Raw genomic sequence first — 27,228 nt, forward strand, 5'->3', positions numbered from 1 at the left:
AGGCCGTACAGCGCTTGGAACGAACTGCTAGTAATGGCCCCTGAGCAGACGACGTCTGCCGCCGCATGCACGCGCTCCTCACTCCTCGCTCGCATGTTGTGCGCGCGCATGCGTAGGTGGGCCTTGGGACGGAAAGTTCCTTTGGCGATTTGCTGGTTTCTTTCTCTTTAGCGCTCGCGCGTTGCGCCGGCGGCGCCGACTCCTCGATGTTTGGCGCGCGCTTTTCACGCCGCGACAAGGAGAGTGCTTGCGGATTTCGCCAGTGCTTCTTCAGGATGGGGCGAAAATGTGTCGTGCCGAATTGCAGCAGTGGGTACGCGTCCTGCAAGGAGAAGGTAATTACCTTCGAAGTTCCTAGTGACCCAGTGGAGGTGGAAGCGTGGGCTCGTGCCATACCAAGAAAAGACCGGACAGCTGACGCCTCGTGTCTACGTTTGCGAGAAGCACTTCTCGGACAGTGACATAGACAGGCGGCGCTATTATGGCGAACTTGGTGGCGAAGTTCTTGACAAACCAAAACGGCCAGTGTTTGTTACGAGACGCACGTGCCTTCACTCTTTTCCGCGCGCTGTTCCGATACTTGTCTGCTGTTCTCAAAAAAAAGACAACGTGAAATTTCAACCACCTGGGGTTTTGTACGTGCATCTAATGTAAGCACACGGGCCTTTAAAATTTCGCCTCCATCTAAGTGCGGCCGCCGCAACAACGTAACTGGATTGATGGCATATAGGGTAAGTCCCATCATGCGTGAAATAAATATACCTAACTCATTGAGTTCACGTTATCAAAAATTATAGATTTCATGTTGTACGAAAGATATCACGGTGGTAAGTGTCCTGCATGTGACGCCATTTTTTCTCGTAATTACCGAAAAAAACTTCGAGTGCGCTTGAGCTTCGCCTTTAAGAGTAGAAACGCGATAGCGTAATCGGGCCCCGTGCGCATCGCCTTCTCAGTTGCTAGCCTCACCGACACGGACGCCGACACTGGTATTTCTGCGAAACGGGCTCTTTAACGCTGTCGCGTTAAAATATGGAGCCGGCGAGGACGCACAAAAACACATCCAATCGGGCGTGAAGCGCGAACGGCGACGAAGAGCCTTGAACCGACGAGCTTCGTCGGAGTGCGCGGCGAGAGGGACGCGTGCATTTTTCCTTCCCGCTAGCGGACTCTCACGACAGAGGGCGCGTGAGCGCTGTGCCCGATTTCGTGACTTATAGGGCGCCCGAGCGAGCGCAGTTTCGCCTCCTCAAGAATTCTTGCTCCGTGCTCTAAGCTAATGTTCAAACTACTCTTTATCCTGATTTGACCCGTACATCCGGTTCTGACACCTATTTTGTGCTAAATCATAGCTGATCTCCTAAAACTATTCTTTGTTAATGGACTATTTTTACTAGGTTCTATATGTTTGTGGTTACACAAGTGTACCTTAAGTGCAATATATAGTTGAATCACTTTCGTCTGTATAGTTATTTATCTGCGCTACTGAAAGCCTAATTGCTTATTCTAAATAATTTGCGCCAAGACAAAGCCACGTTTATTCATAAATGCAATTTCAAAGATAACAACATACAGCAAAATAACACTACAAATCGTCGAGAAAAGACAGATCCGGATCTTGAACCGGCTCCTCAAACACCGCCCCGTCCACGTCCAGCCAGTCGGGGAAAGGCGCAGCTTGCACGTGGTAGGCGTCGTCCTCGGCCGTCCAGTTGTTCTCCCTATATCCGCTGGTCCCTGGACTGGGCTCGAAGGTCTCCTCGTGTGGCAAGTCTTCCAGCCTCCGACGCTTGCAGGGTGGTCCGGCTTCGTCCTCTGAAAATACGGCAAGGCCTGATTGGAACATCAGGTATTGGTGAAGTATCACCGTCTTCATCACTACCTCATCCCGAATGGCTGGTACAGGAAACCGCGCCGTCGTCCTCCTCATCATCACTCGAAGAATCGTCGCTCGAGGAGTTGTCATGCGGCGCCCACTTCTTCAAACGACTCCTCGAGTAGGACACGGCGGTGTAGACTCTCGCTGTTTCTGAATCTTCTCTCGAGCCTGCAAAATATAGTCGTTTGCATTCGGAACATCGTTGGCGGACATGACGATACAGCGGTATACTCACGTGGAGCGCTCTTCTTCTACGCAGCAGATAGCGCACGTCCGTTCAGGACCGAAGTCAGCAACCGACCTGAACATTGAGCTCCCTCCTTTTTCTCTCTTGCATAGAAAGTGACGTCACAGGGAGGCTGGCCAATAGGGTGTCGTCGATGGCAAGGAAGCCCAATACCCCCGGCCCCTAGTCGGAGCAGCAGCTGGTTGGCTAAAGAAATGCCGCCCAGGCCGGAACTTCCTGTATAGGAGCACTGCGTCTGCCTGTATTGCTTCGGTAGAAAATTCTGTAAAATGCTAATTTTTGACGTTACAGCGCTTAGAAATTGGCTCACAATGTAAACCGTCCTCTTTTTTGCTCGCGCTTCTATTTTCGAAGAAGCGCTATCGTATGTACACGATGTTGTTAGGTGAACGTACGGTAAAATTCCCCGTCGTAAACGCGTGCAGGCGTAAAAAAAAATTCACTCTTTTAAAGCGAACTTTTGTATTGACACGGTTCTGAAAAGGTGTACACATCCCTGAACGATTTGTGTGCGGTGAAAGATCTTGATATATAAATTTGAACGTGCTTAATTTTTTTTTCCTGACATTTAAACTCCCCGGTCAGTTCGCTGTACCTGATGCTTTTTTCGTGATTTCGGCATCATTTTATATGCTTCATAGTTTATACAAGAGCGTGTAATGCACATTACCACTTCATTAGGAACCATGAAGATCAAAAGACAAAATGTTTGCTCTAAAAGTGGATGCGTTAACTGCATCGTCAAATCGCCGTGGCGCAGAGTGCATGCGGCTTCGGCAACACGGAATCGTGCAGGAATCCCATGCAGAGTATTAGGGTAGATAAGATACAGCATTAGGTACTAAAAAGTGAAACCAGGCTGTGAGTAAAGCAACGCAGCTTCAAACACAGAATTGTACAAATACTGCTAACAGATTTAACCCTTTCGGCCCTGGCGGTGTCAGTTGACACCACCACAGAACATTTCCACTAGCACCTCAGAATGAAAGCAAACTGCTCGTTCTTGGGGAAATACTTCTTCAGTGATCCACACTGTGATTGACAACAAAGTCGCGACATTTTTACGGAGCAGGAAGTCACGAAGAAGAAGCTTGGCCGAAGTGATGGGTGACGCCGAGGCGGGTGAGCTGAGGCGGCTACGTGTCGTTATTCAGGATGTCGTACAGAAGCTGTTCCAAGGAGTATCACAGAGAAAAAATTCGGCAGATCCCACGACCCATGGGAATCGATGTTATGCGAAGCATGCGCGGGAAAGTGACTGAGGCGTAATTGTTACCCATGCAACAAAACATGAAGGAATGATGCTAGAGGAATGTGCAAATGGTATACACACACACACACATGTGTTGAAGAGTCACGCATGTGTTATATAAGCAGTTGTTTACAGTTGCGCAACGATGCCAACAACACCATGGGAAGGTCATATGTAGTGCTTATATTTTTCAATATTGGATAGCATGGATTCGACCAGGACAAAGAAGGAAACAGATGCACAGGACACGCGCAAGTAAGCTTTCATCAGAAAAAAAATTTTCTGGATATTACACAGCCGAGTGGCACGCAGGCGCCCTGCACGTACGTTACACTCCCAGTTAAGGCTCTGATATACTCCAGCGTAACGTCGACGAGCGAGCGCGCGCGTCACGGCGACGTTACGTCAGCAAAAAACAGCCCTCTATAGTCCGGCGTCGGCTGACCGCCGACGCGGCCAGCGGCTGCTGGCGCGCTCGGGCGTCGCTCGGCGCCGAATAGATCCTGCTGCATTTCGCGCCAGACTCGCATGTTCTACAGGAAGATGCTTCGCGGGCTGTTCAGTCGTTTCTTGACAGGTGGCGCGGGCGTTGTTCGCTTTACTGGGCATGCGCTCCTCTAGATGCGATCGCATCGGCGCGTTGGAGCCGGCTCGACTGTAGCGGACACCGATTTGCGCCTGGCGTAGCATCGCCAGCTCGCCGTGACGAAACGCAACGTCCTCGCGGGCGCTCGCGTCGGACGTCGGAGTATAACAGAGCCTTTACAGTTGTTAATGTTGCGTTTCAGTTGTTGTGCTTATTTATACTTGTCCCTTATGGCGGACAACGCACGCACGTTTCAGGAACTCGTCTGAATGTGTGCAAGGGGTTTTTGACAGTTCTTGGACAAGGTCATCATCACCGTGATAGTGAGCACCAGCAGCTCGACAGGACTTCTTATCGAATTCGTTCGTGATCGTTGCCACGAGGCTACGAGGGTTCTTAGAGTAGTAAAGTGCAAAGTGTAATTACAGCTGGTTGAAAGCGTCGATGCCTCTTATCAAGAAATTATCCATGATGCCTCCTGTACTGGACCTGGCAACGAGGTCTTGTGATGCCCTGTTCACATCCAAGCCGTCATTCATGCACCATAAGAAACAGGCGTTGTTGGGTTTTGATAAATCAATGTACAAGTCACCGGCAATGATCAGGGGCGTGGTCACCTCGGCAGAGTTATTGTAGGAAGCACTGACCCCAATTTTTGCGCAATCCACGTGGTCCCCGTTGCGGACCACGTGAACGAGTGGATGGTAGCCGAGCGTCTGCAAGGGCTGTTTTGTCTTCAGCTCCCTCAATTTTATCGCGCCCCGCCGCGGTGGTGTAGCGGTTACGGCGCTCGGTTGATGAGCCCGAAGGTCGCGAGTTCGATCCGACCGCGGCGGTTGCATTTCGATGGAGCCGAAATAATAAATGCATGTGTGCTGTGCGATGTCAGTGCACGTTAAAGAACACTGGTAAAGCTGGTTAAAGTTGGTTATCACTTTCTTTGCGTGTCAGTGTATAGGTTCGCGGTTACTGTGTTGCTTGAGACTGTATCACCTGTGGCACATACCCGCATAACATGATTTGTGATATTCGGGTATGTGCCACACGTGACTGAGAGAAAGGGTTTCATGACGTACGCGATAGGTATTTTGCGTTATTCAAGTCATGACCAGTTAATCGTGTGGTTCATACATTGATCCTCTGCTATGCCAGTTTTGTTATATTACAACCTCTGGAGACGACCGGAAGAGCACCCAGACGGCTAGATCGATAGATAGAAACGGCCAAAGTGCCTGAGGTTCGGTAAGAAATGCTTCGCATTTAAAGTGAGACGTGGTTCACATTTTGTGTGCTCTATTGTGAGTAGCAGAAATAGAGAAGCCATTTTCCAAATGTCACAACCACTGAGCGCTGATGACCTAATTTCATTTCCGTGCTAATTAATCCATAACTACTTGCACCACTGGCTCGATTTCCCGTTTTTGGTCTTCTGACGTGCTAACTCTAAGGAAAACACGCACAAAAAAATGTCTCCGGCCAAAATAAAATCCAGGGCTGAAAGGTTAATAACAATATGTTGGTTTTACGTGGCAAGGCCAAAATTTCTTTACAGCAGTGCTCTTACGCTCGAGGTTTGACGTGTGTCGTCGAAAGAAAATTATTATTCCACCGTCATGATCGTGACGCGCTCAGAGCGCGCGCAAGCATTCTGTAGACAAGCTTAACCACTGACAAGCTGAAACTCGCCCAGCAGCTCTAATGCGACCAGTCTCGCGCGGCTCAGTGCAAGCTGAGCCAAATTTCAAGTGCGTAGAACTTAGGGGCCCTGGGTGTCGAACGCGCGAAATGGAATTGAGACAAGGGAAATGACGAGGGGAACATGCTGTCATCCCTACCGCCACCTGCCGTCACGCACGGAAGACCTTGTAACCAACGCCGCGTAGAACAACCTGGGGGTAGAGGGACGTGACAGCGAGGAGGATAGAAACGGGAAGCGCGAGGATAGAGTATAGGAAAGTCAGTATGGTGTCACGCAGGCGGAAACATTATGCGCGGCCGGATTTGCCCTTGCTGCATTCGCACTTTAAACAATAAGGGGATAGGGCTGACTTGATAAACATGGGACGGGCGTGCGCTGCCCCTCGGTGGATTGAGGGGGGGGGATGGGTGTGTCGCCCATACGTGCGCACGCCGCTGCGCACAGTCTCTCTCTCTGTCTGTTTTTTTTGTTGTTGTTATATAACTCTAAGCTAATGTTCAAACTACTCTTCATCCTGATTTGACCCGTACATCCGGTTCTGACACCTATTTTGTGCTAAATCATAGCTGATCTCCTAAACTATTCTTTGTTAATGACTATTTTTACTAGGTTCTAATGTTTGTGGTTACACAAGTGTACCTTAAGTGCAATATTATAGTTGAATCACTTTCGTCTGTATAGTTTTTATCTGCTACTGAAAGCCTAATTGCTTATTCTAAATAATTTCCGCCAACAAAGCCACGTTATTCATAAATGCAATTTCAAGATACAACATACAGCAAAAACACTACAATCGTCGAGAAAAGACAGATCCGGATCTTGAACCGGCTCCTCAAACACCGCCCCGTCCACGTCCAGCCAGTCGGGGAAAGGCGCAGCTTGCACGTGGTAGGCGTCGTCCTCGGCCGTCCAGTTGTTCTCCCTATATCCGCTGGTCCTGGACTGGGCTCGAAGGTCTCCTCGTCTGGCAAGTCTTCCAGCCTCCGACGCTTGCAGGGTGGTCCGGCTTCGTCCTCTGAAACATACGGCAAGGCGTGATTGGAAACATCAGGTATTGGTGAAGTATCACCGTCTTCATCACCTACCTCATCCCGAATGGCTGGTACAGGAACCGCGCCGTCGTCCTCCTCATCGTCACTCGAAGAATCGTCGCTCGAGGAGTTGTCATGCGGCGCCCACTTCTTCAACGACTCCTCGAGTAGGACCGGCGGTGTAGACTCTCGCTGTTTCTGATCTTCTCTCGAGCCTGCAAAATATAGTCGTTTGCATTCGGAACATCGTTGGCGGACATGACGATACAGCGGTATACTCACGTGGAGCGCTCTTCTTTTACGCAGCAGATAGCGCACGTCCGTTCAGGACCGAAGTCAGCAACCGACTGAACATTGAGCTCCCTCCTTTTTCTCTTGCATAGAAAGTGACGTCACAGGGAGGCTGGCCAATAGGGTGTCGTCGATGGCAAGGAAGCCCAATACCCCCGCCCCTAGTCGGAGCAGCAGCTGGTTGGCTAAAGAAATGCCGCCCAGGGGTGCTATGCAGGATGGCCCGAGCTTCTCGGGCACACGAGTTTGCTCCGAGCCCGCCCTACGACGGTCATGATAGGACAGTGTGGAGCGCGCGATAGAAGCGTTGATAAAACGGCTACAAAACGAGAATGGCATCACAAACGCAGGCGCGGCATTTGCGGCGGTTTTCAAAGGCACCACGTGCGAACGCGGCAGCGCCGCACACAGTCAACATTTTGACAGTGCAGCGACGTGAGCGTGATTGTCGCGCTATCTTTTTTGCCAACTGTGATCGCGCCTCCCACGGGCGTGTTCGTGGGCGTTTGTCCCTTTCGGAAATTCTTTCGTTCCACCTAGTGCATGGAAATTTCCACTCTCGAAGGCAACAAGGGTGACCACGCAGCACTCGGTGCAGCTCGTTTCGCTTCTCTGGAATATACAGTAAATAAATGGACAGGCTACTGCTATACTTACGTTACACGTATGAACATTTTTTTTATTAGCGAATCGGTAGAAACAGTGCCTCCGCAAACAAGTGATAGTAACATTTCTCGCCGCAATCCCACCAGGGGTGCTTGCTTCACAGCTGTGAGTGGTACGTTGTGGAGCGGTGAAATTGAATGCGAGGCACCGTAGCCACGTGATGATATAACCTTTACTTCTTCGTGCGTGTGTGCATAGTCTGCAAGGTATATGTAAACTGGTGCGTAACTTCCGTAGAAGCCCACGTGTCAAGCCGGTGGCTAGTTGTTGCAACAGTCGCCATCTATGTGAGGAGGGACCAACAGAATTAAAAAAAGAAAAGGTGACGTCACACCGGAAGCGGAAATGACGTCACTTTTAACGCGATGGGCGCGAAATTATGAAATTTTTTGACAGGGCGCCGCTTCTTACTTTTTTTTTTTTTACAGCTTCATGTTCTTTTTCTTATCACTATGACGGCTCCATAATGGAAGCCTGCAGATAATGGGAAGACGAAAAAGACAGATTTGATAAATAAGGTGTATTTTATTGGCGAAATATGCAGTTGAACAGATATTACCCAAATATATACACAGAAATCAGAAGTAGCATAACAATTCAACGTGCACACTGTGATGGTGTAATGTGGGCCCAGGATCCCAAATAATTCAACCGGCCGCAGGTGATTCTGTACACAACACAGACTTTAACACAACCGATAACTCTGACGATTCACCACAACACACTACAGCATTCCTTATTTACATCCTAAACGTCCTACGCGCCTCGCACACAACTGTCCTACTCGCCGTTATGAACTCTTGCCGCTGCGGCGAGGTCGGTCGTCACCGGTACTCCTTGGGCAGTCAACAGTCACGCTGCATTGACCGTGGCGAGGTGTAGTGTGTGGTGGTGATGCACTGAAGGCCGGTAGATCGCCAGGCCACTGCAGCGCAGGTTAGCTGCCCGTCGCCATCATGAGCCGCGGCCACCTCGTGACACCACTCGGGCCCCAGGACCTCAGGCCAGAACAGACTAGGCTGCCGGTCTCTGTGTCAGCACCGGGCACAAAGCGGGAATCAGGCACCAGGTCCACATGGCTGCCGGACGCCTGTTTAAGCGATGTCGCGACCCGAGTTCCGCCGACCAGCCTCTGCCGTTCCAACCGTGTCGCGCTCCAACTCCTCGAGCCGCACGCCCGCTCGCGCTTCCTTTTCGTCGTCTTCCCCTCCAAGGCGTACCGCAGAGCAGAACTGTCGTGCCTCTTCGCCCCGTCACGGGCCACACAATCCATCATCACACACACAAACCTTGCACACGTGTTGCTCTTGCATCCGTAGACAGCGCAGCGTTTCTTCGCGTAGCGTGGCGGACTCATCGTCCCGAAGGGCGACAGCACGCCGGCCGTGCGCTGGCAAAACACAGTCACTGAAACGGTTCCCGATGGCTGCGATGGGCTATATTACCTTCTCCCAACTACCACGACTAGAAAACAACGATTATGCGAGGAAATATCTACGGACGACAGGCACAAACGTACTGCGCAAAAACGAGCGACGCCATTCGCATCTCAAAATGCGCAAAACCGTTGGCCCAATGTTACCAGACTGCCTGCATGTGCCCGCTGTTCTGAAAATAAACGAAAAAATTGGCCACTCACCACATACCCAAGACTAAAGTTTGATTAAAGTAATCTATTAATTTTTCGTGACAAATAAATTTAAACTAATGAAAATAAACGCTTCATTAATTTTTTTGTTTTCATTATTTGTCCCCCCCTCACCTATAGCGCTTTAATCGCCACGCAGTGTTGATGTTTGTCGCAATAGGTTTCCGACCACTTTTCGTTCCGACTTTCGCGACCTATTTAGATTGACCTTGTAGTCTGTGCGATTAGCTCATAGATGAATCGTGCCGCTCGCTGGCGTTGCGCCGTGAACACTGCTCCTCGGTAAGAGGAACTGCGGTGGGCGGACCCGCTCTTCGCCGCGGGCGTCTGTCATCAAATTGATTGACGCGCGAACTCGGGCACAAACTCGTTGATTTTGAAAAGGCCCCAGTTCAACTCGTGACTGGCATAGTGCCGGTGTGCCTGTCAAGTGTTTCATGCGGTGGACGCTACTCAGCACTTCTTTGCATATAAATAATTTGTTCAGCTTGCAGTGCTTGTGCAGGGCTTGGGCCATCGGCGGAGCTTGTGATCACCTAGCTTCTTCCCCTTTTTTACGTGGCTCGTCTACTCAGTCTGCTTGGTCTGCTTCGGTGTAATCACCGCGACAGTTCGGTCTCAATATTGGTGCTATTGCTTAGGAAGGTCTTAACTAACATGATAGTGAATCCTTTCTTAATTGTTAATGTTTTAATTACCACGACTTAATTAACACATAGGTAATTAGCATAATATAATTAGCACGATGCCAATTAACACGTCCCGGTGAGTACGGTATTGATTATCTTTGTTTAATTACACACTCTAATTATCGTCGTGTTAATCAGCAATAATTGATAAGTTTATATACCGCGCCATTAATTACTCAGTTTAATTCGCAAGGTCCTGAATAGTACGAGGCAATTAGCGCAATCCTAATGAGCACGATCCTAATTAGCACGTTCATAATTAGCGCCGTGTTAATTAACAATAACTAACAATGTCATAATTACCACGAATTAATTACATTGGTTTAATTTGCAAGGTCCTGAATGGTACAAAGGTAATTAGCATATTCGTATTAGAACGATCCTAATTAACACGATCTCGGCGAGTAAGGTCTTGATTACCTTGGATTTAATTACACAATCCTAATTAGCGTCATGTTTATTTATCATGATCTCAATTACCTTTGTCTTAGCTTTACACGGCTTCATTAGCAGGTCTTAGTAAGACGTGGCTTAGTTAGCTCGACCTTAGCAAGATTTGGCCTAATCAGCTTCGTCATAGCACGTCCTGACTTAGCTAGGTATACCGCCCAGCCAATTAGCTAATCAGCCGGGCACACTTGCTCTGGAACCGAGCAGACGATGAAGAAGAGAACGATGAGGGCGCGCGCCGGCCCAGCAACGCGCTAGAATGTACAGGCCGACCATGTGATTATACACGTGGCCTCGGCGATTAGCTCTAGCCGCGGTGTTGTAAGGCGCTCCGTCGGAACTAATCTCGGAGGCCACGGTGCTGCTTATTCGAAAGGATACTTGCTGCAGACATTAAAAGCTTTAAAATGAATTCAAACGGCCCGCGCAACATAAAAAATATTTAGTAGAACTTTCTGCCACTTTTCCTGCATGGGTGCACTTCTGCACTCATGGAACGACAAACAAATGAAAGAAGCTGCCTCTAGATTGAAGACACCACCCACCTTCTCGACCGCCCTTGACGTGATGCCGCGTTCCATCGTAACCATGGAACGGAGCGCGCGCTGAGGGATGGATTTGACCTTTTCGTACTATTAGCTCGTTCAAAAGGGGGTGTGCCAGAGCTCGGAAAGATACCGAGTTTCGCTAAACTCGGGCCATCCTGCATAGCACCCCAGGCCGGAACTTCCTGTTTAGGAGCACTGCGTCTGCCTGTATTGCTTCGGTAGAAAATTCTGTAATGCTAATTTTTGACGTTACAGCGCTTAGAAATTGGCTCACAATGTAACCGTCCTCTTTTTGCTCGCGCTTCTATTTTCGAAGAAGCGCCATCGTATGTACACGATGTTGTTAGGTGAACGTACGGTGAAATTCCCCGCCGTAAACGCGTGCAGGCGTAAAAAAAAAATTCACTCTTTTAAAGCGAACTTTTGTATTGACACGGTTCTGAAAAGGTGTCACATCCCTGAACGATTTGTGTGCGGTGAAAGATCTTGATATATAAATTTGAACGTGCTTAATTTTTTTTTTCCTGACATTTAAACTCCCCGGTCAGTTCGCTGTACCTGATGCTTTTTTCGTCATTTCGGCATCATTTTATATGCTTCATAGTTTATACAAGAGCGTGTAATGCACATACCACTTCATTAGGAACCATGAAGATCAAAGACAAAATGTTTGCTCTAAAAGTGGATGCGTTAACTGCATCGTCAATCGCCGTGGCGCAGAGTGCATGCGGCTTCGGCAACACGGAATCGTGCAGGAATCCCATGCAGAGTATTAGGGTAGATAAGATACAGCATTAGGTACTAAAAAGTGAAACCAGGCTGTGAGTAAAGCAACGCAGCTTCAAACACAGAATTGTACAAATACTGCTAACAGATTTAACCCTTTCGGCCCTGGCGGTGTCAGTTGACACCACCACAGAACATTTCCACTAGCACCTCAGAAATGAAAGCAAAACTGCTCATTCTTGGGGAAATACTTCTTCAGTGATCCACACTGTGATTGACAACAAAGTCGCGACATTTTTACGGAGCAGGAAGTCACGAAGAAGAAGCTTGGCCGAAGTGATGGGTGACGCCGAGGCGGGTGAGCTGAGGCGGCTACGTGTCGTTATTCAGGATGTCGTACAGAAGCTTTCCAAGGAGTATCACAGAGAAAAATTCGGCAGATCCCACGAACCATGGGAATCGATGTTATGCGAAGCATGCGCGGGAAAGTGACTGAGGCGTAATTGTTACCCATGCAACAAACATGAAGGAATGATGCTAGAGGAATGTGCAAATGGTATACACACACACCATGTGTTGAAGAGTCACGCATGTGTTATATAAGCAGTTGTTTACAGTTGCGCAACGATGCCAACAACACCATGGGAAGGTCATATGTAGTGCTTATATTTTTCAATATTGGATAGCATGGATTCGACCAGGACAAAGAAGGAACAGATGCACAGGACACGCGCTACGCGCAAGTAAGCTTTCATCAGAAAAAAATTTTCTGGATATTACACAGCCGAGTGGCACGCAGGCGCCCTGCACGTACGTTACACTCCCAGTTAGGCTCTGATATACTCCAGCGTAACGTCGACGAGCGAGCGCGCGCGTCACGGCGACGTTACGTCAGCAAAAAACAGCCCTCTATAGTCCGGCGTCGCTGACCGCCGACGCGGCCAGCGGCTGCTGGCGCGCTCGGGCGTCGCTCGGCGCCGAATAGATCCTGCTGCATTTCGCGCGCCAGACTCGCATGTTCTACAGGAAGATGCTTCGCGGGCTGTTCAGTCGTTTCTTGACAGGTGGCGCGGGCGTTATTCGCTTTACTGGCATGCGCTCCTCTAGATGCGATCGCATCGGCGCGTTGGAGCCGGCTCGACTGTAGCGGACACCGATTTGCGCCTGGCGTAGCATCGCCAGCTCGCCGTGACGAAACGCAACGTCCTCGCGGGCTCGCGTCGGACGTCGGAGTATAACAGAGCCTTTACAGTGTTAATGTTGCGTTTCAGTTGTTGTGCTTATACTTGTCCCTTATGGCGGACAACGCACGCACGTTTCAGGAACTCGTCTGAATGTGTGCAAGGGTTTTTGACAGTTCTTGGACAAGGTCATCATCACCGTGATCAGTGAGCACCAGCAGCTCGACAGGACTTCTTATCGAATTCGTTCGTGATCGTTGCACGAGGCTACGAGGGTTCTTAGTGTAGTAAAGTGCAAAGTGTAATTACAGCTGGTTGAAAGCGTCGATGCCTCTTATCAAGAAATTATCCATGATGCCTCCTGTACTGGACCTGGCAACGAGGTCTTGTGATGCCCTGTTCACATCAAGCCGTCATTCATGCACATAAGAAGCAGGCGTTGTGGGTTTTGATAAATCAATGTACAAGTCACCGGCAATGATGAGGGGTGGTCACCTCGGCAGAGTTATTGTAGGAAGCACTGACCCCAATTTTTTGCGCAATCCACGTGGTCCCCGTTGCGGACCACGTGAACGAGTGGATGGTAGCCGAGCGTCTGCAAGGGCTGTTTTGTCTTCAGCTCCCTCAATTTCATCGCGCCCGCCGCGGTGGTGTAGCGGTTACGGCGCGCGGTTGATGAGCGAAGGTCGCGAGTTCGATCCCGACCGCGGCGGTTGCATTTCGATGGAGCCGAAATAATAAATGCATGTGTGCTGTGCGATGTCAGTGCACGTTAAGAACACTGGTTAAAGTTGGTTATCACTTTCTTTGCGTGTCAGTGTATAGGTTCGCGGTTACTGTGTTGCTTGAGACTGTATCACCTGTGGCACATACCCGCATAACATGATTTGTGATATTCGGGTATGTGCCACACGTGACTGAGAGAAAGGGTTTCATGACGTACGCGATAGGTATTTTGCGTTATTCAAGTCATGACCAGTTAATCGTGTGGTTCATACATTGATCCTCTGCTATGCCAGTTTTGTTATATTACAACCTCTGGAGACGACCGGAAGAGCACCCAGACGGCTAGATCGATAGATAGAAACGGCCAAAGTGCCTGAGGTTCGGTAGAAATGCTTCGCATTTAAAGTGAGACGTGGTTCACATTTTGTGTGCTCTATTGTGAGTAGCAGAAATAGAGAAGCCATTTTCCAATGTCACAACCACTGAGCGCTGATGACCTAATTTCATTCCGTGCAATTAATCCATAACTACTTGCACCACTGGCTCGATTTCCCGTTTTTGGTCTTCTGACGTGCTAACTCTAAGGAAAACACGCACAAAAATGTCTCCGGCCAAAATAAAAAATCCAGGGCTGAAAGGGTTAATAACAATATGTTGGTTTTACGTGGCAAGGCCAAAATTTCTTTTACAGCAGTGCTCTTACGCTCGAGGTTTGACGTGTGTCGTCGAAAGAAATTATTATCACCGTCATGAATCGTGACGCGCTCAGACGCGCGCAAGCATTCTGTAGACAAGCTTAACACGACAAGCTGAACTCGCCCAGCAGCTCTAATGCGACCCAGTCTTGCGCGGCTCAGTGCAAGCTGAGCCAAATTTCAAGTGCGTAGAACTTAGGGGCCCTGGGTGTCGAACGCGCGAAATGGAATTGAGGAAGGGAAATGACGAGGGGAACATGCTGTCATCCCTACCGCCACCTGCCGTCACGCACGGAAGACCTTGTAAACCAACGCCGCGTAGAACAACCTGGGTAGAGGGACGTGACAGCGAGGAGGATAGAAACGGGGAAGCGCGAGGATAGAGTATAGGCTCCGTGTCAGACGTAACTCCGCTCGGCGTCCCTAGCGGCAAGAAGCGCAGATTTGGCGGGATGCTCTGACGCGCTCGCAATAGGGGAAGTCGAGGAACTATGCCTTTTACGATGACTACACTTTTCGGCTTCTCGCGCTTGGCTAGAGAGCGACGGTACGTCCGCGTTATCAACGCGATCAGTCAGCCGCAGGTGGTGGACGATAAGAATAATATAGCATACAACATCGCTCCGCGATTGCACCCCTCTCGCTCCACGCTCCCGCTGTGACGCGCAGGTATTTTCGCGGGCAGTTCGTTTTGTGCCGGTTCCGCTGTTCGTAGGAATGCCGAACTCCAGGAATAATTGCTGCGTTGTTGGTGCATAATCCCCTACAGGAATTCTCTGGGCACGCGTTTTTACCGGTTTCCATTTAGAGAATATGAACGGAATCGGCGTGAACGCAGATCGCACTCGTTCGACGACAAAATTGAGTTTTGCAAATAGATGGTTTTTTTTTTTTTCTGGGGTTGCATTTGCCCGTGATTGTTGATCTGCCGAGCAACACCTCTCCACGACGCCGTGAACGTGACCCGCTTCGAGGAGTTCCCTGCCCTTCTTCAGGTTAGCTCCTCGGAAGAAACTATCTATATCACGTAGCTCTCTGAATCCAAAGCGTAATAATAATTGGCCGCTTTGCAGTGCCATGGCAGCAAAACACGAGCCGCGACGACGAACTCGGCTGCACTGGAATAAGTCGGCGCAGCGAATGCAGTGCCATGGCCGTTCGATGGAAAGCGTTTTTTTTTCATTCAGCGGCCGTGACAGTGCAATTGCTGGTATTGCCGGTTTCAAGCTGCCGCTGAGTTCGCTGCCCGCGTTAGCTCGAGGGTGATAAGCTGTGATTGTTTAGTGAGTGAGACGGCCCGCGTTACACGTGCGCAGTTTCGCCTCAGCGGGCTCGTCACCTCCGTTGTCTTCCCCCAGTTAATGCATTTTATGTTGCCGCGTTCGCCTGAGGATACACGAGGTCTGGCGAAAAGAAGCACATGCGCTAACGCTACGTTCTCTGACAGCTGATAACAATTGACGTCATTTGGAAGCAAACGGGGAAAGAGAACGCTTCAAGCGAAGCACCCAAAACACGGCGCAGTGGCTTGCCGCCGCCTGTGTCGTCTGCCCCCCCCCCCCCCCCCCCCCCATCCCGCCAAATCTGCTGCCGTGGCCCGCTTTGGCGCTGGAGGCAGCGCGCGACTGTGGCGGCTCCTAACGTATGCACGGTGCCCATAGGAAAGTCATGTATGGTGTCACGCAGGCGGAAACATTATGCGCGGCCGGATTTGCCCTTGCTGCATTCGCACTTTAAACAATAAGGGGATAGGGCTGACTTGATAAAGACATGGGACGGGCGTGCGGCTCCCCTCGGTGGATTGAGGGGGGGATGGGTGTGTCGCCCATACGTGCGCACGCCGCTGCGCACAGTCTCTCTCTCTCTGTCTGTTTTTTTTTGTTGTTGTTTTATCTAACTCTAAGCTAATGTTCAAACTACTCTTCATCCTGATTTGACCCGTACATCCGGTTCTGACACCTATTTTTGTGCTATATCATAGCTGATCTCCTAAACTATTCTTTGTTAATGACTATTTTTACTAGGTTCTATATGTTTGTGGTTACACAAGTGTACCTTAAGTGCAATATTATAGTTGAATCACTTTCGTCTGTATAGTTATTTATCTGTGCTACTGAAAGCCTAATTGCCTATTCTAAATAATTTGCGCCAAGACAAAGCCACGTTTATTCATAAATGCAATTTCAAAGATACAACATACAGCAAAGAACACTACAAATCGTCGAGAAAAGACAGATCTGGATCTTGAACCGGCTCCCCAAACACCGCCCCGTCCAGCCAGTCGGGGAAAGGCGCAGCTTGCGCGTGGTAGGCGTCGTCCTCGGCCGTCCAGTTGTTCTCCCTATATCCGCTGGTCCCTGGACTGGGCTCGAAGGTCTCCTCGTCTGGCAAGGTCTTCCAGCCTCCGACGCTTGCAGGGTGGTCCGGCTTCGTCCTCTGAACATACGGCAAGGCGTGATTGGAAACATCAGGTATTGGTGAAGTATCACCGTCTTCATCACCTACCTCATCCCGAATGGCTGGTACAGGAACCGCGCCCGTCGTCCTCCTCATCATCACTCGAAGAATCGTCGCTCGAGGAGTTGTCATGCTGGCGCACACTTCTTCAACGACTCCTCGAGGAGGACACGGCGGTGTGTAGACTCTCGCTGTTTCTGATCTTCTCTCGAGCCTGCAAAATATAGTCGTTGCATTCGGAACATCGTTGGCGGACATGACGATACAGCGGTTTATACTCACGTGGAGCGCTCTTCTTTTACGCAGCAGATAGCGCACGTCCGAAGTCAGCAACCGACTGAACATTGAGCTCCCTCCTTTTTCTCTCTTGCATAGAAAGTGACGTCACAGGAAGGCTGGCCAATAGGGTGTCGTCGGTGGCAAGGAAGCCCAATACCCCCGGCCCCTAGTCGGAGCAGCAGCTGGTTGGCTAAAGAAATGCCGCCCAGGCCGGAACTTCCTGTTTAGGAGCACTACGTCTGCCTGTATTGCTTCGGTAGAAAATTCTGTAAAATGCTAATTTTTGACGTTACAGCGCTTAGAAATTGGCTCACAATGTAACCGTCCTCTTTTTGCTCGCGCTTCTATTTTCGAAGAAGCGCCATCGTATGTACACGATGTTGTTAGGTGAACGTACGGTGAAATTCCCCGTCGTAAACGCGTGCAGGCGTAAAAAAAAATTCACTCTTTTAAAGCGAACTTTTGTATTGACACGGTTCTGAAAAGGTGTTACACATCCCTGAACGATTTGTGTTGCGGTGAAAGATTCTTGATATATAAATTTGAACGTGCTTAATTTTTTTTTTTCCTGACATTTAAAACTCCCGGTCAGTTCGCTGTACCAGATGCTTTTTCGTCATTTCGGCATCATTTTATATGCTTCATAGTTTATACAAGAGCGTGTAATGCACATTACCACTTCATTAGGAACCATGAAGATCAAAAGACAAAATGTTTGCTCTAAAAGGGATGCGTTACTGCATCGTCAAATCGCCGTGGCGCAGAGTGCATGCGGCTTCGGCAACACGGAATCGTGCAGGAATCCATGCAGAGTATTAGGGTAGATAAGATACAGCATTAGGTACTAAAAAGTGAAACCAGGCTGTGAGTAAAGCAACGCAGCTTCAAACACAGAATTGTACAAATACTGCTAACAGATTTACCCTTTCGGCCCTGGCGGTGTCAGTTGACACCACCACAGAACATTTCCACTAGCACCTCAGAAATGAAAGCAAAACTTGCTCATTCTTGGGGAATACTTCTTCAGTGATCCACACTGTGATTGACAACAAAGTCGCGACATTTTTACGGAGCAGGAAGTCACGAAGAAGAAGCTAGGCCGAAAGTGATGGGTGACCGCCGAGGCGGGTGAGCTGAGGCGGCTCGTGTCGTTATTCAGGATGGCGTACAGAAGCTGTTCCAAAGAGTATCACAGAAGAAAAAATTCTGGCAGATCCCACGAACCATGGGAATCGATGTTATGCGAAGCATGCGCGGGAAAGTGACTGAGGCGTAATTGTTACCCATGCGACAAACATGAAGGAATGATGCTAGAGGAATGTGCAAATGGTATACACACACACACATGTGTTGAAGAGTCACGCATGTGTTATATAAGCAGTTGTTTACAGTTGCGCAACGATGCCAACAACACCAGGGAAGGTCATATGTAGTGCTTATATTTTTCAATAATTGGATAGCATGGATTCGACCAGGACAAAGAAGGAAAACAGATGCACAGGACACGCGCTACGCGCAAGTAAGCTTCATCAGAAAAAATTTTCTGGATATTACACAGCCGAGTGGCACGCAGGCGCCCTGCACGTACGTTACACTCCCAGTTAAGGCTCTGATGTACTCCAGCGTAACGTCGACGAGCGAGCGCGCGCGTCACGGCGACGTTACGTCAGCAAAAAAACAGCCCTCTATAGTCCGGCGTCGGCTGACCGCCGACGCGGCCAGCGGCTGCTGGCGCGCTCGGGCGTCGCTCGGCGCGAATAGATCCTGCTGCATTTCGCGCCAGATCGCATGTTCTAGAGGAAGATGCTTCGCGGGCTGTCAGTCGTTTCTTGACAGGTGGCGCGGGCGTTATTCGCTTTACTGGGCATGCGCTCCTCTAGATGCGATCGCATCGGCGCGTTGGAGCCGGCTCGACTGTAGCGGACACGATTTGCGCCTGGCGAGCATCGCCAGCTCGCCGGACGAAACGCAACGTCCTCGCGGGCGCTCGCGTCGGAACGTCGGAGTATAACAGAGCCTTTACAGTTGTTAATGTTGCGTTTCAGTTGTTGTGCTTATACTTGTCCCCTTATGGCGGACAACGCACGCACGTTTCAGGAACTCGTTCTGAATGTGTGCAAGGGGTTTTTGACAGTTCTTGGACAAGGTCATCATCACCGTGCTCAGTGAGCACCAGCAGCTCGACAGGACTTCTTATCGAATTCGTTCGTGATCGTTGCCACGAGGGTTCTTAGTGTAGTAAAGTGCAAAGTGTAATTACAGCTGGTTGAAAGCGTCGATGCCTCTTATCAAGAAATTATCCATGATGCCTCCTGTACTGGACCTGGCAACGAGGTCTTGTGATGCCCTGTTCACATCCAAGCCGTCATTCATGCACTCATAAGAAGCAGGCGTTGTTGGGTTTTGATAAATCAATGTACAAGTCACCGGCAATGATGAGGGGCGTGGTCACCTCGGCAGAGTTATTGTAGGAAGCACTGACCCCCAATTTTTGCGCAATCACGTGGTCCCCGTTGCGGACCACGTGAACGAGTGGATGGTAGCCGAGCGTCTGCAAGGGCTGTTTTGTCTTCAGCTCCCTCAATTTCATCGCGCCCGCCGCGGTGGTGTAGCGTTACGGCGCTCGGTTGACGAGCCGAAGGTCGCGAGTTCGATCCCGACCGCGGCGGTTGCATTTCGATGGAGCCGAAATAATAAATGCCTGTGTGCTGTGCGATGTCAGTGCACGTTAAAGAACACTGGTTAAACGCTGGTTAAAGTTGGTTATCACTTCCTTTGCGTGTCAGTGTATAGGTTCGCGGTTACTTGTGTTGCTTGCGACTGTATCACCTGTGGCACATACCCGCATAACATGATTTGTGATATTCGGGTATGTGCCACACGTGACTGAGAGAAACTGTTTCATGACGTACGCGATAGGTATTTTGCGTTATTCAAGTCATGACCAGTTAATCGTGTGGTTCATACATTGATCCTCTGCTATGCCAGTTTTGTTATATTACAACCTCTGGAGACGACCGGAAGAGCACCCAGACGGCTAGATAGATAGATAGAAACGGCCAAAGTGCCTGAGGTTCGTAAGAAATGCTTCGCATTTAAGTGAGACGTGGTTCACATTTTGTGTGCTCTATTGTGAGTAGCAGAAATAGAGAAGCCATTTTCCAAATTTCACAACCACTGAGCGCTGATGACCTAATTTCATTCCGTGCTAATTAATCCATAACTACTTGCACCACTGGCTCGATTTCCCGTTTTTGGTCTTCTGACGTGCTAACTCTAAGGAAAACACGCACAAAAAATGTCTCCGGCCAAAATAAAAAATCCAGGGCTGAAACGGTTAATAACAATATGTTGGTTTTACGTGGCAAGGCCAAAATTTCTTTTACAGCAGTGCTCTTACGCTCGAGGTTTGACGTGTGTCGTCGAAAGAAAATTATTATCACCGTCATGAATCGTGACGCGCTCAGAGCGCGCGCAAGCATTCTGTAGACAAGCTTAACACGACAAGCTGAAACTCGCCCAGCAGCTCTAATGCGACCCAGTCTTGCGCGGCTCAGTGCAAGCTGAGCCAAATTTCAAGTGCGTAGAACTTAGGGGCCCTGGGTGTCGAACGCGCGAAATGGAATTGAGGACAAGGGAAATGACGAGGGGAACATGCTGTCATCCCTACCGCCACCTGCCGTCACGCACGGAAGACCTTGTAAACCAACGCCGCGTAGAACAACCTGGGGGTTAGAGGGACGTGACAGCGAGGAGGATAGAACGGGGAAGCGCGGAGGATAGAGTATAGGAAAGTCATGTATGGTGTCACGCGGCGGAAACATTATGCGCGGCCGGATTTGCCCTTGCTGCATTCGCACTTTAAACAATAAGGGGATAGGGCTGACTCGATAAAGACATGGGACGGGCGTGCGGCTCCCCTCGGTCGATTGAGGGGGGGATGGGTGTGTCGCCCATACGTGCGCACGCCGCTGCGCACAGTCTGTCTCTCTCTGTCTGTTTTTTTTTGTTGTTGTTGTTATCTAACTCTAAGCTAATGTTCAAACTACTCTTCATCCTGATTTGACCCGTACATCCGGTTCTGACACCTATTTTTGTGCTAAATCATAGCTGATCTCCTAAACTATTCTTTGTTAATGACTATTTTTACTAGGTTCTATATGTTTGTGGTTACACAAGTGTACCTTAAGTGCAATATTATAGTTGAATCACTTTCGTCTGTATAGTTATTTATCTGTGCTACTGAAAGCCTAATTGCTTATTCTAAATAATTTGCGCCAAGACCACGGTGTAAGAATAAGTTAGGTGATGACTCTGCCGCCGGCGCCGCGTCCAGATTGTGTTAGCCGCCTTGGCTCTTTCCTTTGGCTGCGACAGGTGGCGCTAACATACGGGGGCTCACTGGGGAAAGGCGCCGATCCGCGCGTAGTAGGTTATTGCTGCGCAGCCTCGCTTGTTTATTACTTTCGATATACTTATGCACATAGATGTGAATAAATTAGTACACTGAGATTCTGCAGTAACGAAATTGATTTTTAATTGTATCGGAAGATTAATTCCCAACAGCGTTCTTGTCATATAAATGTTCCGACAGCAGCAAACGTTGGTCTGCAGAGCGGTCGCATTTTGACGCGACCGCGTTAAAGAGCTCGTTTCGCTGAAATTCCGGTGTCGGCGGCGTCGGCGTCTTTGGTTCTGAGCAAAAAAGCAGCGTTGGCCGTGAGTGAAAATTCGAGGTAGCTGCTATAAGGATAGCAACTCGAAGGACAGCAGCTCGAGGGCGTTTGCGGTTTGGCTTACCTTGAGGCAGTCTCCACCAAAGAGCGAAGGCACGCTAGCGATGAGGAAGGCGATAGTGTGCGTGCGTGCTCGTGTGTGTATTGCGAGTATGTGCTTGCGCGCGTGTGTGTGAGCCTGTGTATGTGTGTGTGTGTGCGTGCAAGTGTGCCTGCGTTTGTGTGAGTACATGTGTGCGTGCGCGCGTGTGTGTGCATTTGCGTGCGTGCGTATGTGTGCGCGTCTGTGTGCATGTGCGTGTGTGCATTTGTGTGCGTGCGCGTGCATGTGTGTGTGTGTGTATTGCGTGTGTGCATGCGCGCGCGTGTGTCTACGTGTGTGTGAGTGCGTGCGCGTGTGTAAGGGCATGTGCCTGCGCGTGTGTGTGCAATTGCGTGCGTGACGTATGTGTGTGCGTCTCTGTGCATGTGCGTGTGTGCATTTTTGTGCGTGCGCGTGCATGTGTGTGCGTGTATTGCGTGCGCGCGCGTGTGTCTGCGTGTGTGTGAGTGCGTGCGCGTGTGCGCGCAGGGCATGTGCCTGTGTGTGCATTTAGTGCGTGCGTGCGTATGTGTGCGCGCCTGTGTGCATGTGCGTGTGTGCATTTGTGTGCGTGCGCGTGCATGTCTGTGCGTGCTTGTTTGTATCGCGTGTGTGTGAGTGCATGCGTGCGTGCGCGTGTTTGAGGACTTGTGCGTGCGCGTGTGTGTGCATTTGCGTGCGTGCATGCGTATGTGTGCGTGTCTGTATGCATGTGCGTTTGTGTGCGTGCGCGTGTATCTGCGTGTGTGTGAGTGCATGTGTGCGTGCGCATGTGTAAGGACATGTGCGTGCGCGTGTGTGCATTTGTGCGCGTGCGCTCATGTGTGTGCATTTGCGTGCGTGCGTATGTGCGCCTGTCTGTATGCATGTGCATTTTTGGTTGGCGTATTGCGTGTGGGCAAGTGCATGCGTGCGTGCGTGTGTGTGGAGGGCATGGTGGCGTGCGTAGGGCATGTGTCTGGGTGTGCGTGTTGTGTGTGTGTTGTTTGTGTGTTAGTGGTGAGTGTCTGACGTGTGGAGATCGCTGCTTGCGCTCTAGTTGCTTAGCAAACTGAACGAAAAACAAAAAACTTCGTCAGACACAGCTTCAACCAATGGAATCACGAGACGTACACGGGTTTAGTAAGAACTTGAATCGACAACGCGACCCCCTAGCCAGTTTTGCGGTTAGCGTCTCGCAGTTTGCTGCATTTATGGCCTCTGGCAATGTCGGCTTGCATGATAAGGGGGGAAGAATCTTCAGTGGGTCCCGAAGGTCAACCCCTTGCAAACTGAGTATCAATCAAGTGAATACCGTGAACGTAAAAAACCGCGTACTGCATCAGAGAAGTAGGATGTACATGATTCTGTGCACTGATTGTCTACAGTATTTAATGTTGCCTTGTCCTAATAGGCATAGATGAGGCAGCTCAAAAAGTGGCATCTGAATTTAAAGCAAAAAATTGCCTATCCGGCTTGATGACGACGTGAGTCGGTAGCGCCATAGGCCACTCACACGATCAGTGTTGTGTTCAGAAGCCTCCTGTTCTTCACGTGGAGGAGGCTCGTCGCTGCTGAAGTCGAAGCGCGGCCTCTTGCAATTGCGTGCCCTTTGATTCAGCATCGCCATGCCGTGGAGTCGCTGTCTCTACCGTGCAATACATTGGCGTACATTCAGCGGTCGGGTAAGGCACTTTCGAAGCAGTTGAACCATTTCGCCCCCGTTGCTTCCGAGAAGGCGGCAGCAGAGCCTGCCGTTTCGCGGAGGTTTCCTGGTCTTTGCTGCGCGGTCAGGTATTTTGGGCAGCCGTCGAAAATGCTAGGCACAGCATCCGAAGAGAGCGTAGGTCTCTTTCGGGCGCGCAACAGGACGTTTCCCTTGTACTCTGCATAATATGTTGCAGAGATCGCTTCTTCCGGGAAATGCTTCGCGCACATATGGTCAGTATGCTCCAAAACTCTGTCTGCTCTCGGAACCGCCCGTCGCCACTTATCTAAGCGCTCTGGTTTACGCGCCGAGCCTTGAAAAGCGACACACGCTCCGCACAAGTCCTATACACCGACTTGCAATTCGGGACAAAACATTTTTTGCCCACTTCGAGGCGCAGCCAGCGACAAGGCCGCTAAAGGGTACTCGGCATCCTACACAGCGTCGAGGTATACGCGCACTCAATCACAATAGACGAATTAGCAAAACAAATTAGCAACAGGGCTCACAGGCACAGGGCAACGCGTTTATAAATCACAAAATGTCATGCACACAAAGCTTTCACGAAGATCTTTCTTTGCGCGCGAACTTCAGAATGAGCGCCGCGCGAGCCTCTGAGACCCCTGACCGTAGCGCCATCTCAACGCGCGCCGCGAAAACACCTCGTGGCTCAAGGTCATCGGCGAACACGCGAACACAATCTGCCCGCGCCCTCTCCTCAAGCGGAGCGGCGAGTGTCAGCACCTAACTCTTTCTTACACCGTGGCCAAGACAAAGCCACGTTTATTCATAAATGCAATTTCAAAGATACAACATACAGCAAAAGAACACTACAAATCGTCGAGAAAAGACAGATCCGGATCTTGAACCGGCTCCTCAAACACAGCCCCGTCCACGTCAGCCAGTCGGGAAAAGGCGCAGCTTGCACGTGGTAGGCGTCGTCCTCGCCGGTCCAGTTGTTCTCCCTTAATCCGCTGGTCCCTGGACTGGGCTCGAAGGTCTCCTCGTCTGGCAAGTCGTCCAGCCTCCGACGCTGCAGGGTGGTTCCGGCTTCGTCCTCTGAAACATTACGCAAGGCGTGATGGAAACATGCGGTATTGGTGAAGTATCACCGTCTTCATCACCTTACCTCATCCCGAATGGCTGGTACAGGAACCGCGCCGTCGGTCCTCCTCAACGTCACCTCGAAGAATCGTCGCTCGAGGAGTTGTCTGCGGCGCCCCACTTCTTCAACGACTCCTCGAGTAGGACACGGCGGTGTAGACTCTCGCTGTTTCTGATCTTCTCTCGAGCCTGCAAAATAGTCGTTTGCATTCGGAACATCGTTGGCGGACATGACGATACAGCGGTATACTCACGTGGAGCGCTCTTCTTCTACGCAGCAGATAGCGCACGTCCGTTCAGGACCGAAGTCAGCAACCGACTGAACATTGAGCTCCCTTCTTTTCTCTCTTGCATAGAAAGTGACGTCAACAGGGAGGCTGGCCCAATAGGGTGTCGTCGATGGCAAGGAAGCCCCATACCCCCGGCCCCTAGTCGGAGCAGCAGCTGGTTGGCTAAAGAAATGCCGCCCAGGCCGGAACTTCCTGTTTTAGGAGCACTGCGTCTGCCTGTATTGCTTCGGTAGAAATTCTGTAAAATGCTAATTTTTGACGTTACAGCGCTTAGAAATTGGCTCACAATGTAACCGTCCTCTTTTTGCTCGCGCTTCTATTTTCGAAGAAGCGCTATCTTATGTACACGATGTTGTTAGGTGAACGTACGGTGAAATTCCCCGTCGTAACGCGTGCAGGCGTAAAAAAAAAATTCACTCTTTTAAAAGCGAACTTTTGTATTGACACGGTTCTGAAAAGGTGTACACATCCCTGAACGATTGTGTGCGGTGAAAGATCTTGATATATAAACTTGAACGTGCTTAATTTTTTTTTTCTGACATTTAAACTCCTCGGTCAGTTCGCTGTACCTGATGCTTTTTTCGTCATTTCGGCTCATTTGTATGCTTCATAGTTTATACAAGAGCGTGTAATGCACATTACCACTTCCATTAGGAACCATGAAGATCAAAAGACAAAATGTTTGCTCCTAAAAGTGGATGCGTTAACTGCATCGTCAAATCGCCGTGGCGCAGAGTGCATGCGGCTTCGGCAACACGGAATCGTGCAGGAATCCCATGCAGAGTATTAGGGTAGATAAGATACAGCATTAGGTACTAAAAAGTGAAACCAGGCTGTGAGTAAAGCAACGCAGCTTCAAACACAGAATTGTACAAATACTGCTAACAGATTTAACCCTTTCGGCCCTGGCGGTGTCAGTTGACACCACCACAGGAACATTTCCACTAGCACCTCAGAATGAAAGCAAAACTGCTCATTCTTGGGAAAATACTTCTTCAGTGATCCACACTGTGATTGACATCAAAGTCGCGACATTTTTACGGAGCAGGAAGTCACGAAGAAGAAGCTTGGCCGAAGTGATGGGTGACGCCGAGGCGGGTGAGCTGAGGCGGACTACGTGTCGTTATTCAGGATGTCGTACAGAAGCTGTTCCAAGGAGTATCACAGAGGAAAAATTTGCAGATCCCACGAACCTGGGAATCGAGTTATGCGAAGCATGCGCGGGAAAGTGACTGAGGCGTAATTGTTACCCATGCAACAAAACATGAAGGAATGATGCTAGAGGAATGTGCAAAATGGTATACACACACTCACATGTGTTGAAGAGTCCACGCATGTGTTATATAAGCTGTTGTTACAGTTGCGAAACGATGCCAACAAACACCATGGGAAGGTCAATGTAGTGCTTATATTTTTCAATATTGGATAGCATGGATTCGACCAGGACAAAGTAGGAAACAGATGCACAGGACACGCGCTACGCGCAAGTAAGCTTTCATCAGAAAAAATTTTCTGGATATTACACAGCCGTGTGGCACGCAGGCGCCCTGCACGTACGTTACACTCCCAGTTAAGGCTCTGATATACTCCACCGTAACGTCGACGAGCGAGCGCGCGCGTCACGGCGACGTTACGTCAGCAAAAAACAGCCCTCTATAGTCCGGCGTCGGCTGACCGCCGACGCGGCCAGCGGCTGCTGGCGCGCTCGGGCGTCGCTCGGCGCCGAATAGATCCTGCTGCATTTCGCGCCAGACTCGCATGTTCTACAGGAAGATGCTTCGCGGGCTGTTCAGTCGTTTCTTGACAGGTGGCGCGGGCGTTATTCGCTTTACTGGGCATGCGCTCCTCTAGATGCGATCGCATCGGCGCGTTGGAGCCTGCTCGACTGTAGCAGACACCGATTTGCGCCTGGCGTAAGCATCGCCAGCTTCGCCGTGACGAAACGCAAACGTCCTCGCGGGCGCTCGCGTCGGACGTCGGAGTATAACAGAGCCTTTACAGTTGTTAATGTTGCGTTTCAGTTGTTGTGCTTATACTTGTCCCTTATGGCGGACAACGCACGCACGTTTCAGGAACTCGTCTGAATGTGTGCAGGGGTTTTGACAGTTCTTGGACAAGGTCATCATCACCGTGATCAGTGAGCACCAGCAGCTCGACAGGACTTCTTATCGAATTCGTTCGTGATCGTTGCCACGAGTCTACGAGGGTTCTTAGTATAGTAAAGTGCAAAGTGTAATTACAGCTGGTTGAAAGCGTCGATGCCTCTTATCAAGAAATTA

The sequence above is a fragment of the Rhipicephalus sanguineus genome, chromosome 8 (assembly GCF_013339695.2).
Source record: "Rhipicephalus sanguineus isolate Rsan-2018 chromosome 8, BIME_Rsan_1.4, whole genome shotgun sequence".
In the NCBI taxonomy this organism is placed as follows: domain Eukaryota; kingdom Metazoa; phylum Arthropoda; class Arachnida; order Ixodida; family Ixodidae; genus Rhipicephalus; species Rhipicephalus sanguineus.